Below are 16,846 nucleotides of genomic sequence, written 5' to 3' on the forward strand. Positions count from 1 at the left end.
AAACAAACAAAAAACAACAATAACAACAACAAAAATAACAACAACAAAAATAACAACAACAAAAATGAAAACAACAACAAAAAAATGGGGATAAGGTGAGAAAGATAGAAAAAACAAAAACACTTTTTTTATTTTTTTTGAGATGGGGTCTCATTCTCTCGCCCAGGCTGGAGTAGAGTGGCATGATCATAGCTAACTGCAGTCTTGAACGCTTGGTCTCAAGTGATCCTCCTGCCTCAGCCTCCTGAGTAGATGAGACTGCAAGTGCACACCACTATGCCTGGCTGTTTTTTAGTTTGTATATAGACAGAGTCTTGCTATGTTGACCAGGTTAGTCTCGAACTCCTCAGTTCAAGCTGTCTTCCTGCTTTGGCCTCCCAAATTGCTGGGATTACAGGTGTGAGCCACCATGCCTGACCAAAACCATTTTTCAGTGGCCTTGAGGCCATTCTACATCCCAAATTTTGGTTTATTGACAGAAATAAATCAATTAGCAGAATTCCTTTCAATATTATTCTAAAGTTGATGCTAATACTTAGTTTTTATATTACAGTTGTCATTTAACATGGAAGAAGATGAGTTCATTGGAGAAAAAACATTCCAACATTATTGTGCAGAATTCATTAAACATTCACAACAGATAGGTGATAGTTGGGAATGGAGACCATCAAAGGTAAGAATGGAAATGTTTGTTTTCTATCTCAAAAGAGGATTTTTTGTTTTGTATTGTTTTGGTTTGTTGACATGTACCTCCATAATTGAAATTAAGGTATGAAAACTGGTTTGATTTAGTAAAAGGCTTAAACTGAAGGATGTCTTACAACAGATGTCCATTTTCTTATTTCAACTATATATATTCATTATTATCAGGCTAATGAAGTATTATTTTGAAAAGTCCTTAGGTAACCTGCTTAATTTAATAGATAGAAATTAGCATATTAATTATCTGAATATAAACAGATGTTTCTGTGGTGCTTCAAATCATCAATCCTAAGTTAATATTCTTAGGAAACTACTTTCGTCTAGAGAGTAAAAAGATAATCTTGAAACCAAACCATAAACAATCACAAATTCTGAAATATTGAGGACTGTATTAATTGGAAATTTCCTATTAATATAAACATATTTCAAAATATTTTTTCTTTTTTATGACAGAGTCTCACTCTGTCCCCCAGGCTGGAGTGCAATGGCATGATCTTGGCTCACCGCAACCTGTGCCTTTCGAGTTCAAGTGATTCTTGTGCCTCAGCCTCCCTAGTAGCTGGGACTACAGATGTGCACCACCACACCTGGCTAAATTTTTTGTATTTTTAGTAGAGATGGAGTTTCGCCATGTTGGCCAGGGTGGTCTTGAACTCCTGGCCTTGAGTGATCTGTCCACCTCAGCCTCCCAAAGTCCTGGGATTATAGGCGTGAGCCACCACACCCAGCCCCAAAATTTTTTTTTGTTTTTTTGAGATGGGTTCTTGTTCTGTTCTGGAGTATGGTGGCACAATCTTGGCTCACTGCAATCACCACTTCCTGGGTTCAAGCGATTCTTGTGCCTCAGCCTCCCGAGTAGCTGGGACTATAGGTGCATGCCACTGTACCTGGCTAATTTTTGTATTTTGAGTAGAGACGGGGTTTTACCATGTTGGCCTTTCTGGTTTCAAGTGATCACTCCTGACCGCAAGTGATCTGCCCACCTCCATCTCCCAAAGTGCTGGGATTACAAGCGTGAACCATCACACCTGGCCCAAAGTATTTTTTTTCTCTTGGTTCAGTTCAGTAATAATAATGTAAAAGGCCTATGTACTTATTTCCACACTTACAGTTAGTTCTCTGTCAAAAACTGTTTTTTTGTTGTGTTTTGTTTTGAGACAGAGTCTTGCTCTGTTACCCAGGCTGGAGTGCAGTGGCACAATCTTGGCTCACTGCAGTCTCTGCCTCCTGATTCAAGCAATTCTCATGCCTCAGCCTCCCAAGTAGTAGCTGGGATTTTAGGTGTCCACCACCATGCCTGGCTAATTTTTGTATTTTTAGTAGAGACAAGGTTTGGCCATGTTGGCCAGATTGGTCTTGAACTCCTGACCTCAAGCCACCCTGCCTCAGCCTCCCAAAGAGCTGGGATTACAAGCATGAGCCACCACGCTTGGCCTCTGTCAAAAGCTTTTTAAAGAGTTCCTTGAAATCCCTTCCTTAGAGAATAGGTAAATTTTCTCTACTTAACATTTTACCCGGTTCCTGAAAAGTGATGAATCCTGATTCTCTGCTGGTTGGATCTGTTTCCTGTATACACTCTGAGGAATGAACAGTTTCGGTTGGATTTCCTATGATTCAGAACTGGACCCGGGAGGCGTAGGTTTTGATCAGGTCCAGAGTGTCACTGGGGAAACAAGCCATGATTTCCTCTTGGGTCATGTGCAGGCTGAACTTTGACAGGGCGGCTTATGCACAGTTCAGAGAGTAGGGTCAATCTTTTGTGGTAGTCCAGTCCCACTCTCTAAGTAGCAACTAGACAGTTGATCACCCCTCAGGAAGTCTCCCTCTCCAGGATAATGTGACTGTGCTAGCACCTCTCATTGGTTTTGTTCCGGGGTATATTTTATAGTTTTGTTTGCTATAATGTTTCAATTTTTATTCTTCTTGTTTTTTCTATGATTATTGCTGACGTGAAACTACTGTAATTTTGTATATTAATTTTGTAACCATTCAGTCACCTTATTGAATTTCCCTATTTGTTTTCATGGGTTTTCAGTGGTTTCTCTTGGAATGAGGTCATCCGCAAACTAAGAGGTTTTTTTTTTTTATTGTTTTTTAAATTGACTTTTTTGTGATAGTTCTCTCTATTATTTTATGCATTGACTAGAAAAATGTTAAGTGATAATAAGAAATCTTACCTTGAGCGTGATTTAATATTTATGCTTTTGTTATAAAATGATTAAATAAAATATTGATTATTTATTGAATTAGTATAGGTTTCTGACCCCTTTTGACCTGTAATAATTTGTGTGATTATTCCTTGGGAACTTTGCCTTTTCACCAGTTTTTTTTTTTTAAAGAAATTTTTCTTCATCTTAAGCTGGAGGCAAGATGATAAAAATTCCTGTTACCATTCCATTACCTGGCAGAATGTGGGAGGGGAAGGCTAAGGAAGGAGCTGGGACTGTGTATGCATTTGTGTTTGAAGGGTGAGGGGGCTGGGGCTGAGCAGGATCTTCAGTAGGGAAATTCTGTCACAAGTTTCTCCACTGAAGTTGTAAACTAATGCCCCAAGAACTGGTTTTCAGGATTTGTTTTCATTATTGACCTTTCTCTAAAAAGGTATGCTTAAGTCTAGCCTTCTGTTGGCTGCCACTGCTTGCTTAGGTAGGAAAGTTCCTTACCTTTTGGAGTGGGAGTTACACCTCTAATTAAGTGTAGTTCACTTTCATGTAGGGAATGAGCACTGAGATAGTGTTGAAACATTACAATAAATGAGTCAAGCTTCCAGGGACAGAACAATAGGAAGACTGAGTCCAGAAGTCTGTGGCTGACCAGAGTGCCTGGCCTATTGCTAGGTTGGAAATAGGGGTCCAAGTGTTACCAGATCTTTTGATATTTTGAGAAAGGTTAAGCATTCAGATTTGGGTGGAGAGATCTCTGAATTTTTAAATGTTGGCAACTAATTAAAAAAGATTATTTTTCCAACAGTGAGGACCAAACCAAACATGTCAGTGATGCCCAATGTGATGGTCAGTTTATGACCTCTGGGATTGGGTGTCTGTCTGTTATGACTGTGATTTCTCTTCCAGCCCCGCCTCAGCACATGCTATTGCACTGAATTAGTGACAGGGGCTCTAGGCATAGCAGATTCTTGTGTTCTCAATTTGGGCATATTAGTATTTTTGCCACCTAATTTCTGCGATCCTGTGCCATTTTTCTGAAGGGAATTGTGAATCAGTCACTTGGTTATATCCTCAAACCTTTCCTTGTATTATGTAGTATCTCAAGTCTTTTTCTGGGACTGTTTGGAGACAGTATTCTTATACTATTGTTTTGCTTTTCAGGCCTCAGAAATTTATTATTTTTTAAAATTGTTGTATTGATGTATAATTGGCATACAATAAACTGCATATATTTAAAGTGTACAACTTATTAAGTTTTGACATATCTATAGACCTGTGAACCTTTACTAAAATCAAGAGTAAATTCATCACCCAATAAAGTTTCCTCATAGTCCTGCTTTCCAATGCCTCCCTCTGCCCCTTCTTGCTCCTGCAACTTATTCTTAAAGTCTTGTTTACTTTGGGAGGCCAAGGCAGGTTGATTACCTGAGGTCAGGAGTTTGAGATCAGCCTGGCCAACATGGTGAAACCCTTTCTCTACTAAAAGTACAAAAAATTAGCTGGATGTGGTGGAGCGTGCCTGTAATTCCAGCTACTCGGGAGGCTAGGGCAGGAGAGTCGCTTGAACCTGGGAGACAGAAGTTGCAGTGAGCCAAGATCCTGCCATTGCACTCCAGCCTGGCCAACTCCAGCCTGGCAAACAAGAGCGAAACTATGTCTCAAAAAAAAAAAAAAAAAAAAAATCTTATCTATACCTATGTATAGGGCTCCTTTATTTTATTTTATGTTTTTAGAGACAGGGTCTCTGTCACCCAGGTTGGCGTGATCATAGCTCGCTGCAGCCTCAACCTCCCCAGCTCAGGTAATCCTCCCACTTCAAGCTCCTGAGTAGCTGGGACCACAAGTGTGTACCACCACGCCTGGCTAATTTTTTTTTTTCAATTGAAACAGGGTCTCGCTCTGTTGTCCAGACTGGAGTGCAATGGCATGATCATGGCTCACTGCAGCCTTGATCTTCTGGGCTTAAGTGATCCTTCCACCTCAGCTCCCTAAGTAGCTGGGCCACATGCACATACTGCGACACCCAGCTAATTTTTTAATTTTTGTAGAGATGGGATCTCACTATGTTGCCCAGGCTGGTCTTGAACTCCTGGGCTCAAGCAGTCCTCCCACCTCGGCCTCTCAAAGTGTTGGGATTACGGGTGTGAGCCACTGTGCCTGGCCAAGGTTCCTTTAAAGAGGAATATATATATTGCCCCTCATACCTTCGGGTTTTATTGTCACTCATACAATCACTTTGGCACCATCCATTATTTTTATTTTTTTATTTTTAAAACTAAATTAAATTAAATTGCTTTTTTTTTTTTGAGACAAAGTCTCACTCTGTCGCCCAGGCTGGGGTGCAGTGGTGCGTTTCTGGCTTGCTGCAATGTCCACCTCCCAGGTTCAAGTGATTCTCCTGCCTCAGCCTCCCAAGTAGCTGGGATTACAGGCATGTGCCACCACACCTAACTAATTCTATTTTATTTTTAGTAGAGACAGGGTTTCACCATGTTGACCAGGCTGGTCTTGAACACCTGACCTTAAGTAATCTACCCACCTTGGCCTCCCAAAGTGCCGGGATTACAGATGTGAGCCACTGAGCCTGGCCCATTTTATTTTTTGAATTTAAACAGAGTCCTGAAAATATTTAGATAATTGGTATAATTTAACTTTATGGAAAGGTGTAAAACATTACTTTTCAGGCAAAGTTGATGAGAAAAGCAGTGTGAATTAATGATACATAAATTATTAAAAAACTTAAAGTAGGCAAAATATTTTTAATTTTTATATCTGGAACTATACAGAATAAGAATACTTTAAATCAATATTTTTCAGTGAGGGTGGAATGCTATTGGCATCTAGGCAGGATAATTCTTGTTCCCTTACCTCTAACCTTCCCAAAATCCTCAGGAAGGTGGTACACTTGTTACACCCATTGTTTACCATGATGGTCTGTCAGATATTAAAGATAGTGGTTAAGAACATGGGCTTCACAGTCAGACAGATCCAGGTTCAAATGCCTACTGTATCATTTACTAACTGGATTTTGGACTTGTTACTTAATGTCTCCAAACTCTATTTGCTTTATCTGTAAACTAGGAATAACAATACTACTTACTTTACATGGTGGTTGTGTTATTTTGCTTTCAAAGTGTTGAACCTGGTGTCTTTCTCTCTCTCTCTCTCTCTCTCTCTCTCTCTTTCTCTTTCTTTTTTTTTTTTTTGGCAGAGTCTTGCTCTGTTGTCCAGGCTGGAATGCAGTGATGCAGTGGCGCGATCTCGGCTCACTGCAACCTCTGCCTCCCTGGTTCAAGCGATTCTCCTGCCTCATTGTTCTGAGTAGCTGGGATTACAGGTGCGCACCACCAGGCCTGGCTAATTTTTGTATTTTTAGTAAAGGTGGGATTTCACCATGTTGGTCAGGCTGGTCTCAAACTCCTGACCTCGTGATCCACCCGCCTTGGCTTCCCAAAGTGCTGGGATTATAGACATGAGTTACCGCGCCCAGCCTTAGCCTGGTTTCTGACACATAGAAAGCCATCTCATAATTTTTAGTTAGTTATTTGAAATTTTCAGCGTCTTTTATTATAGAAGTAATGCTATAAATGAAGTTGTAGTTTGATTTTCAGAAAACTCTGTAAAAGTGTATTTAGCACCAAATATACTGTACTAGTTGATAGTATATTATCTGAGTTTCTCTAGGATTATAAGGGGGAGCCAAAGAAGGAGAATTCTCTCTTCCTTTTTCAAGAGGAGCCTTACCAAAATGTTTACCGTCTTTTCTTTGGCAGCCCATAATCTCATTAGTGTTTCATATCGGCTGCCTCTACACTAATTCAGGACCATATAGCTTCTCACCTGAACCATTTCAATGGCCTGACAACTCTTCTCCAATTCATTCAACACATTTCTGTCATCACTAATCCTTTAAAAAGTATCTTTGTAAGAGTCCTATTTTCTATATGATTTTTTTTCTTGTTTCAGTTTGAGCTTTTTTGTCACGGAATAATATAGAAACTCCATCACAGAGTATTGCGGGCTCCGCATTGTGGCTTTCTGCTACCTTTCTAGCTTCATTGTCCACTCTAATTCATTTCCTTTCACTCTCTCTCCAGAGTCCTAAAAATGAAGGAAAAGCTATTTGAAAAATAAATAAGTAAACTTTTATCAGCACTAGAAAACAAAAAAAAATGTATCATCAAGGGATTATAAAATTTGATGAATTTCTGAAAGGTAGAAAGCAGGAAAAATTGGATTGAAGAAAGAAACCAGATCCCAAAGCAGGATTTAGAGAGGACTGTGGTGAAAAACTGGAGGGTAGGGGAGCAGAAGGGAGGGCTCCAAGTGCAGAGATTATGGATCCAAATGCAATTCTGAGTTCCTTACTCTCTGCTTTTATAAATTGTTTAGAAGTAAGCATATTAAGCTAATAAGCTTTAATTAAAGCCTCTTTTTTACTTAATTTTGGATAATCAGTTTTACCCTTGATGTCTTTATCTTCACAGCAGTTTTTAAGATTCTCTCTTACTCTAGCCTTCTGAGTTTGCTGAGTTGGTTCTTTTTATATTAGGAAAAATGGCAGGAGCAAATATGTGAATTATTAATGTTCTCCTAGGGTCACACTATAACCACATGGTCAGTGCATGTTTGTCATGGTGGATCACAAAAATACATCTACAAGCAAAGGTGTTAGACTGTTGTTTTAGTTCATCAAGCCTGACATTGCATAAATGAGTCCCTAACATTCTTTGAACAGAGGTCCCGAGAATCCCAAGTGATTCTTCTGCTTTTGTGCCTTCGTGGACTCCCAGATCTGCTTTCTTTTCTAGAGAGCTGAAAAACATTGTATAATCTCGAATTTCACCTTGTTTTTAAGATGCAACCTTTGAGGATATTTTTCAGAAACTTCACGTGTGTGTGTGTGTGTGTGTGTGTGTGTGTGTGTATTTTGAGACAGAGTCTCACTCTATCACCCAGGCTGGAGTGCAGCAGTGTGATCTCGACTCACTGCAACCTCTGGCTCCCAGGTTCAAGTGATTCTCGTGCCTTAGCCTCCCCGGTAGCTGGGACTACAGGCGTGCGCCACCATGCCTGGCTAACTTTTGTATTATTATTATTTTTTTTGGTAGACACGGGGTTTCGCCATGTTGGCCAGGCTGGTCTCGAACTCCTGGCCTCAAGTGATCTGCCCACCTCAGCCTCCCAAAGTGTTGGGATTACAGGCGTGAGCCACCATGCCCGACCTCACTTGAGTTTTTCATGTTCTTTACCTACACAACTGAAAACAGTAGAGAACTTTAAATCTAATATATCAATTGAGGCAAAAGATTTGCCTCTCTTGTGCTACCTTATGATTTCTCACTTTGTATTCCCTTTGAGCCCTACTTCTTAAGTGTCATTAGTTTCATTTCCTGTTTTCCACTCATTAAAAAAAAGGCAAAATGTGCTAAAGTATTCACATAATTATATAAACACTAAAGTACAGACAAAAGTGGTGGCCGAGGTGAAAGTGATCTGTTGGCAGTCAATGCCACCCTGTAGAAGCTCAGAATGTCCATATGTCCTCAACTGATGAAGAAATGTCCTAATTTGGCAAAGATAGCAATTTAAGTATCTTAATGTAACAATTCATAAATGTATAGGTTATTCAAAAGTCCAGTGTATAAAACTTGAGAATTGCTTGCATGGATTTTATTTCTGGAGATAATTTGTGTTGTGGAGAAATTACATAGACCCAGAGAGGTATAATTACAGAAGTTGTTTTCATAAATGGGGATTTTGATGCAGATCTAGATAACTAGTTGTGATTCTGCTGTGATTGCTAAATACTTGATTTTTACTTAAATTTAATTATTTACTTTAAATTTATTTTAGTAAATAAATTTAGTTTAATTTAATTTACTTCACTACTTAATTTTTGCTTAACTTTTATTCTTCTTCCACTAATTTACCTTTAAAATGTTTACATCTACTTACATTTTTAAAGTCTTCACAAGACCCACTTTACCAGTTTAGTTCTCAGTTTCTTTGTTTGCAATATGGAGGTGCAGTTACTAAATTGTTAATGGTGCTAAAGTCAGTGCCTAGGTGCTGGAGTGCAGTGCAGTGGAATGATCATGGCTCACTGCAGCCTTGACTTCCTGGGCTGAAGGAATCTTCCTGTCTCAGCCTCTCTGAGTAGTTGGGACTACAGGTATGCACCACCACACCTGGCTATTTTTTAATTTTTTTGTAGAGATGGGATCACACTATGTTGCCCAGGCTGGTCTTGAACTCCTGGCCTCAAGTGATCCTCCCACCTTGGCTTCCCAAAGTGCTGGAATTACAGGTGTGAGCTACTGTGCCTGGCTATGCCTAGGTGTCATTAATTGCCAGGCCATGCTCTAGACTCCAGGGCCCATGGCCTCTAGTAGTTGCTTTTCAAAGAAGCACTTTAAAAGGAATATGCACCAATAGCAAATGGCAATCATATGCTGAAGGTTAGGTTAAGTTTGCAACTGAAGGTAAAATTTGAACACAGAATATCATAGTGAGTAAGACCTTGGCGTTTGGAACTGTTTAGAACTGGGTTAAATCCTAGATGTGACTTGTGTCCTCATGCAAGTTATTTTTTCTTTCACAGCTTCAGTTGTTACATCTAGCAAATGTGGATGGTAATACTTACCATGTACATGATTATAAGGATAATGAGAAAACAAATATGAAAGAACTTAGCAGAGTACTTGATATACAGGAAGCATTCAGTATATCTTAGCCTATAAAAAGTAATAAGAAGTGAATGTGCACATGAAGGCTGCTGATCTCATATCTGCCAGCATCCCGCTGACACCAGTGCTGGTGCACACACACACAGGGGTGCCAGCGGCCCTACCCTCTCACCCTGTGCCACCATTGTGAACATTCACATGGAGGCCATCAGCCCTGCGCCCTGCAGTCCCCTGCCACATCCAACAAGTATGCACCCTACTGCACTGCTGTTGCTGCTAGCACGTGCAAATGAACATGGATCCCACTGCCACCGCCCCACAAAGAACTTTGGTTGGCATCACCCATCGGAGTGTTGTGGCCAGTGGTCTGAGAACACCTTGGCTCCTCCAGTGCAGCAGATTCATAACCTCGGGGGGACAGAGAACAAAGCTGAGGGCCCATTACCCAACCCCTCAGAATTAGAGCACACAGCTCAGGAGGGCTGAAGTGAGCCTTGGCCCCCTAAAATCTTCCAGATTGAAGGAATATCAGGCCACACAGATGAGAAAGAACTAGTGCAAGAACTATGGCAACTCAAAAAACCAGAGTGTCTTCTTACCTCCAAACAACTGCACTAGTTCCTCAGCAGTGGTTCTTAACCAGGCTGAAATGACAGAAATATAATTCAGAATATGGATAGGAATGAAGATCATTGAGATTCAGAAGGAAATTGAAACCCAATTTAAGGATTCTTAGGAGCATAATAAAATAATACAGGAGATGATAGAAGAAGTATCCATTTTTAAGAAAGATCCAGACTGATCTGATAGAGCTAAAGAACTCACCTCAAGGATTTCAGAATACAATTGTAAGTATTAACAGCAGAATCGACTAAGCTGAGGAAAGAGTCTCGGAGCTCGAAGATTGGTTCTTCAGAATAACTCAATTAAACAAAACAAAACAAAAATAAAGAAGAATGTACAAAACCTCTGAAACATATAGGGTTATGTAAAGAGACCACCCCTATGACTCACTGGTATCCCTGAAAGAGAGGGAGAGAAAGCAAACAACTTGGAAAACGTATTTCAGGATATTGTCTATGCAAATTTCCCCAACCTTCCTAGATAGGCCAACACTGTATTTCAGGAAATGCAGAGAACCCCTGCAAAATACTACACAAGAAGACCATCCCCAAGACACATAGTAATCAGATTCCCCTAGGTTGAAATGAAAGAAAAAATTTTAAAGGCAGCTAGAGAGAAGGGGCAGATCACCTAAAAAGGAAACCCCATCAGGCTAACAGCAGACCTTTCAGCAGAAACCCTACAAGCCAGAAGAGTTTGAGGGCCTATATTCAGCATTTTTAAAGAAAAGAATTTGTAATCAAGAATTTCATATTCAGTCAAGCTAGGTTTCGTAAATGAAGGAGAAATAAGATCCTCTCCAGACAAGCAAATGCTGAGGGAATTCATTATCACCAAACTTGCATTATGAGAGGTCCTGAGGAAGGGCTAAATATGGAAAGGAAAGACTGTTACTGGCCACTATAAAAACACACTTAAGTACCACACAAACAAGTCTGTATTATAACCAGCTAAACAACATGATAACATGGATCAAATCCACATGTATCAATACGAACCGTGAATGTAGACAGGCTAAATGCCCCAATTAAAAGGCACAGAGTGGCAAGTTGGATAAAGAAGCAAGACCCAACTATGTGCTGTCTTCAAGAGACCCATCTCACATGCAGTGACATCAATAGGCTCAAAGTAAAGGGATGAAGAAAAATCTACCAAGAAAATGGAAAACAGAAAGAAAGCAGGGGTTGCTCTTCTAATTTCAGACAAAACTGACTTTAAACCAACAAAGATAAAAAATGACAAAGAAGGATATTACATAATGGTAAAGGGCACAGTTCAACAAGAGGACCTAAATATCCAAAATATGTAAGTACCCATACAGGAACACCCAGATTCATAAAGCAAGTTCTTAGAGACCTACAAAGAGACTTAGGTAACTACACAATAATAGCAGGAGAGTTTAACACCCCATTGACAGTATTAGACAGATCGTTGAGGCAGAAAACTACCAAATATTTGGGACCTGAACTCAACACTTGACAAACAGAGAAAAGACATCTACAGAACCCTCTACCCAAAAACAACAGACTATACATTCTTCTGCATATGGCATATACTCTAAAATTGACCACACACTCAGACATAAAAAAAATACTCAGCCAAAAAAAACAAAACAAAACAGAAACCCACAAAATCATACCAACCACACTCTTGGACTACAGCATAATAAAAATAGATATCAAGGCTAAGAATATCACTCAAAACCATACAATTAATGGAAATTAAACAACCTGATCCTGAATGACTGAGTAAATAATGAAATTAAGGCAGAAATCAAGACATTCTTTGAAACTATTGAGAGCCCTCAATGCCCACATCAAAAAGTTAGAAAGATCTCAAATAAACAACCTAACATCCCAACTAGAGGAACTACAGAAACGAGGAAACCAAGGCCAGAGCTAGCAGAAGATAGAAATAACCAAAATCAGAGCTGAACTGAAGGAAATTGACATGCAAAAAAAAAAAAGCCATACAAAAGATCAACTAATCTAGGAATTGGTTTTCTGAAGGAATTAATAAGATAGATAGACTGCTAGCTAGACTAATAAAGAAAAAAGAGAGAAGATCCAAATAAACAGATTCAGAAATGACAAAGGGGACATTATCATTGACCACATAGAAATACAAAAAAAATCCCGCAGACACTACTATAAACACCTCTGCACACAAGCTAGAAATCCAGCAAGAAATGGATAAATTCCTGGAAACATACAGCCTCCCAAGATTGAACCAGGAAGAAATTGAACAGATCAATAATGAGTTCTGAAATTGAATCAGTAATAAAGTTTACCAACCAGTAAAAGCCCAGGACCAGATGGATTCACAGCTGAATTCTTCAAGATGTATAAAGTAGAACTGGTACTATTCCTCTTGAAATTATTCCAAAAACTTGAGGAGGAGAGAACAACAAAAAAGTAAAACTTCCAGGCCAATATCCTTGATGAACATTGATATAAAAATCCTAAAAAAAAAAATACTGGCAAATCATATCCAGCAGCACATCAAAAAGCTAATCTGCCATGATTACATAGGTTTTATCCCTAGGATGCAAAGTTGGTTTAGCATACGCAAATCAATAAATGTGACACATAAACGAACTAAAAAAACCCAAAACCACATGATTATCTCAATAGACGCAGAAAACCTTTTGATACAATTCAACATTTCTTCATATTAAAAGCCCTCAACAAACTAGGCACTGAAGGAACTTACTTCAAAATAATGAGAGCCATCCATGACAAACCCACAGCTGACATCATACTGAATAGGCACAAGCTGAAAGCATTCCCCTTGAAAACCAGAACAAGGGAAGGATGCCCTCTGTCATCATTCCTAGTCAACATAGTACTGGAAGTCCAGGCCAGAGCAATCAGGTAAGAAAAAGAAAGAAAAAGCATCCAGATAGGAAGAGAGGAAGTTGAACTATTGCTGTTTGTAGATAATCTGATTGTATACCAAGAAAACCCTATCGTCTCTGCCCAAAAACTCCTAGATCTAATAAACAATTTCAGCAAAGCTTCAGGATACAAAATCAATGAACAAAAATCAGTAGCATTTCTTTTTTGTTTTGTTTTTGAGATGGAGTCTCACTCTGTTGCCCAGGCTGGAGTGCAGCGGCATAATCTCAGCTCACTGCAACCCCCTCCTCCCGGGTTCAGTGATTCTCTTGCCTCAGCCTCCTGAGTAGCCGGGATTACAGGCACCAGCCATCATGCCCACCTAATTTGTGTATTTTTAGTAGAGATGGGGTTTCACCATGTTGGCCACCCTGGTCTTGAACTCGTGATGACAGGTGATCTGCTCACCTTGGCCTCTCAAAGTGCTGGAATTACAGATGTGAGCCACTGCAACTGGCCAAAAATCAGTAGCATTTCTATGCACCAACAATAGCCAAGCTGAGAGCCAAATCAAGAATGCAGTCCCATTCACAGAGCCACAAAAAGAATAAAATACCTAGAAATGTAGCTAACTAGGGAGGTAAATGAGCTCTACCATGAGAATTACAAAACACTGTTCAAATAAATCAGAAATTACACAAACAAATAGAAAAATATTCCATGCTCATGGATAGGAAGAAATAACATTGTTAAAATGGCCATACTGCCCAAAGCAATTTACAGATTCAATGCTATTCCTATCAATCTACTAATGACATTCTTCAGAGAATTAGAAAAACAGTTTAAAAATTCATATGGAACCAAAAAGAGCCCACATAGCCAAGGCAATACTAAGCAAAAGAACAAAGCTGGAAGCATGCCATTACCCAACTTCAAACTATACTATGAGGCTACAGTAACCAAAACAGCATGGTACTGGTACAAAAACAGACACAAAGACCAATGAATCAGAATGGAGAACTCAGAAACAAGGCCACATATCTACAACCATCTGATCTTCAAGAAAGTCGACAAAAAAACAAGCAATAGGGAAAGGACACCCTATTCAATAAATGATACTGGGATAACTGGCTTGCCATATGCAGAAAATTGAAACAGGACCCCTTTCTTATCGTATAAAAAATCAACTCAAGATTGATTAAAGACTTAAAAGTGAAAACTATGAAAACTGTGGATGATAACCTAGGAAATATTATTTTGGACGTAGAACTAGGCAAAGAGTTTATGATGAAGATGCCAAAAGCAATTGCAACAAAAACAAAAATTGACAAATGGAAACTAATTAAACAAGAGTTTCTGTACAGTAAAAGAAACTATCAACAGTAAACAGACAACCTACAGAATGGGAGAAAATATTTGCAAACTATGCATCTGACAAAGATCTAATATCCGGAGTCTATAAGGAATTTAAACAAATAAACAAAAAACCCAACCCCATTAAAAAGTGGGCACGGAACATGAACAGACACTTTTCAAAAGAAGACATGCATATGGCCAAGAAGCATATGAGAAAACACGCAACATCACTAATCATTAGAGAAATGTAAATCAAAACCACAGTGAGATACCATCTCCCACCAGTCAGAATGGCTATTATTAAAAAGCCAAAAAATAACAGATGCTGGTGAGGTTGAAGAGAAAAGGAAATACTTATACACTGCTGGTGGGAATGTAAATTAGTTCAGCCATTGTGGAAAGCAGTTTGGCAATTTTCCAAAGAACTCAAAGCAGAATTACTATTTGACCCAGCAATCCCAATATCACGATTCCAAATATATTCCAAAGGAATATAAATCATTCTGCCATAAAGACACATGCACGCATATGTTCATTGCAACACTTTTCACAATAACAGAGACATAGAATCCTAAATGCCCATCAACAGTAGACTGGGTAAAGAAAACATGATACATACACACTATGGAATACTTATGTAGCCATAAAAAAGAACAAGATCATGTTTTTTGCAGCAACATGGATGGAACTAGAGGGCATTATCCTAAGTGAAGTAACACAGGAACAGAAAACCAAATACTACATGTTCTCACTTATAAGTAGGTGCTAAACATTGAGTACATATGGACACAAAGAGGACAGCAACAGACACTGGGTTCTATGTGAAGGTGGAGGGAGAGAGGAGGGTGAGGATCCAGAAACCACTCATTGGGTACTGTACTTATTACCTGGGTGATGAAATAATCTGTATACCAAACCCCTGTGACATGCTATTTACTTATATAAAAAAACCTGCACAGGTACCCCTGAACCAAAAGTAAAAGTATTTTTAAAAAAGTAAAACTACCTGTTGGATACTATGCTTATTACTTTGGTGGCGAAATAATGTGTACACCAAACCCCTGTGACATGCAGTTTACCTATACAACAATCCTGCTCTTGTACCCCTGAACCTAAAATAAAAGTTTAAAAACATGAGAAAAAAATTATTTCACGTGACCTAAGAACACAGTATTTTGACTATCCTTAATGGGTTTTAATTGAAGGATAAATAGTGCTATAAAGAAATTGTAAGCTTTTAAAAATAACCTGGTTGTTAATAGTACTCTCAATATCTTATGCTTTTGTAATTATTTTATACCTATTTTACAAAAACGCAAATAAGTACTTATGTATTTATGTTAAGATCATCAGGAGCCAAGATTTATGATGTAAGATAAAAGTGATTAATAGAAAATCAAAGAAATTAAATAAAAGTACTGTAATATTAATCTGCGATATCAGTAGGAATGCAAACTACATATTTTCTAGCTTTGTCTGCTGAAATGCCCAGATTGTGATCTATAAATACCATTTCCCACAAAAAGGAGGCAGGATTTCTTGCAGGAATTACTGACTCCAGGTCTGAGGGAAGAAGTGTACAAACTGAGCCTGGGTTTTCTTATTGACTAACCAGAATGCAAAGAAATCAAAGACAAGTTAGCTAGTGGGGTCCTATTAAAAGGACCTAAGAGTTAACATTAAGAGGCTTCCATTGGTCAAAGATAAGACAATTATTTGAGTACCATAAATAACAATAGATGTAATTTTTTGAAGCACATATATCTTAAAAAACCATGTGTTCATAATGTTAGAGAGAGAAAGAGCAGAACAGCCTTCCAATCCAACCCACTGAACATCATTGGAAGTTTATAGGACATCAATTCCTTTGTCTGAACATCGGTAATCAAATGGAAAGAAGTAAGTATTATCTTTTTCTTACATGTCGTATTTCATGGTAAGCAGATAGCCTGATTTGATGAGGGAAAGTCCCTCTCCCACAATTTTCTCTAATAACTATAAAAGGATGGTAGAGGCCAGAAATGGTGGCTCATGCCTGTAATCCTAGCACTTTCGGAGGCCAAGGCAGGCAGATCACTTGAGGTTAGGAGTTTGAGACCAGCCTGACCAACATGGTGAAATCCCATCTCTACTCAAAATACAAAAAGTAGTTGGTCATTGTGGTGGGGACACCTGTAATCCCAGCTACTCAGAAAGCCAAGGCAGGAGAATCACCTGAAGCCAGGAGGCGGAGGTTGCAGTGATCCGAGATTGTGCTACTGCATTCCAGCCTGTTCTGTCGCCCAGAATGAGACTGTCTCAAAAAAGAAAGTATGGTAAGATTAAAAAATTATCATTTTAAGCCCCTAATGAAATGAATTAGGCAACAATACTTGGTGGATGAAACAATTAGATGAAAGGTTGAGGGGGAATTTACAAAGGAGAGACTGAGCTATTATTACCTGAGCCTAGTGATCGGTCTTTTTGCATTACT

The 16,846-nt window shown here is 38.9% G+C and overlaps 1 long non-coding RNA gene across 1 annotated transcript in view; it reads left to right on the plus strand.

Annotated features, from left to right (window-relative positions):
• Positions 1 to 16,846, plus strand: part of LOC105550612 — a 96,815-nt gene that overhangs the window by 12,958 nt on the left and 67,011 nt on the right. Inside the window, exon 2 of the long non-coding RNA XR_001007750.1 lies at positions 554 to 673. This is a non-coding gene — a long non-coding RNA (uncharacterized LOC105550612). The remainder of the gene's footprint in view (positions 1 to 553; positions 674 to 16,846) is intronic.

This window comes from Mandrillus leucophaeus, unplaced genomic scaffold (assembly GCF_000951045.1).
Source record: "Mandrillus leucophaeus isolate KB7577 unplaced genomic scaffold, Mleu.le_1.0 Scaffold491, whole genome shotgun sequence".
NCBI classification, from domain to species: Eukaryota; Metazoa; Chordata; class Mammalia; order Primates; family Cercopithecidae; genus Mandrillus; species Mandrillus leucophaeus.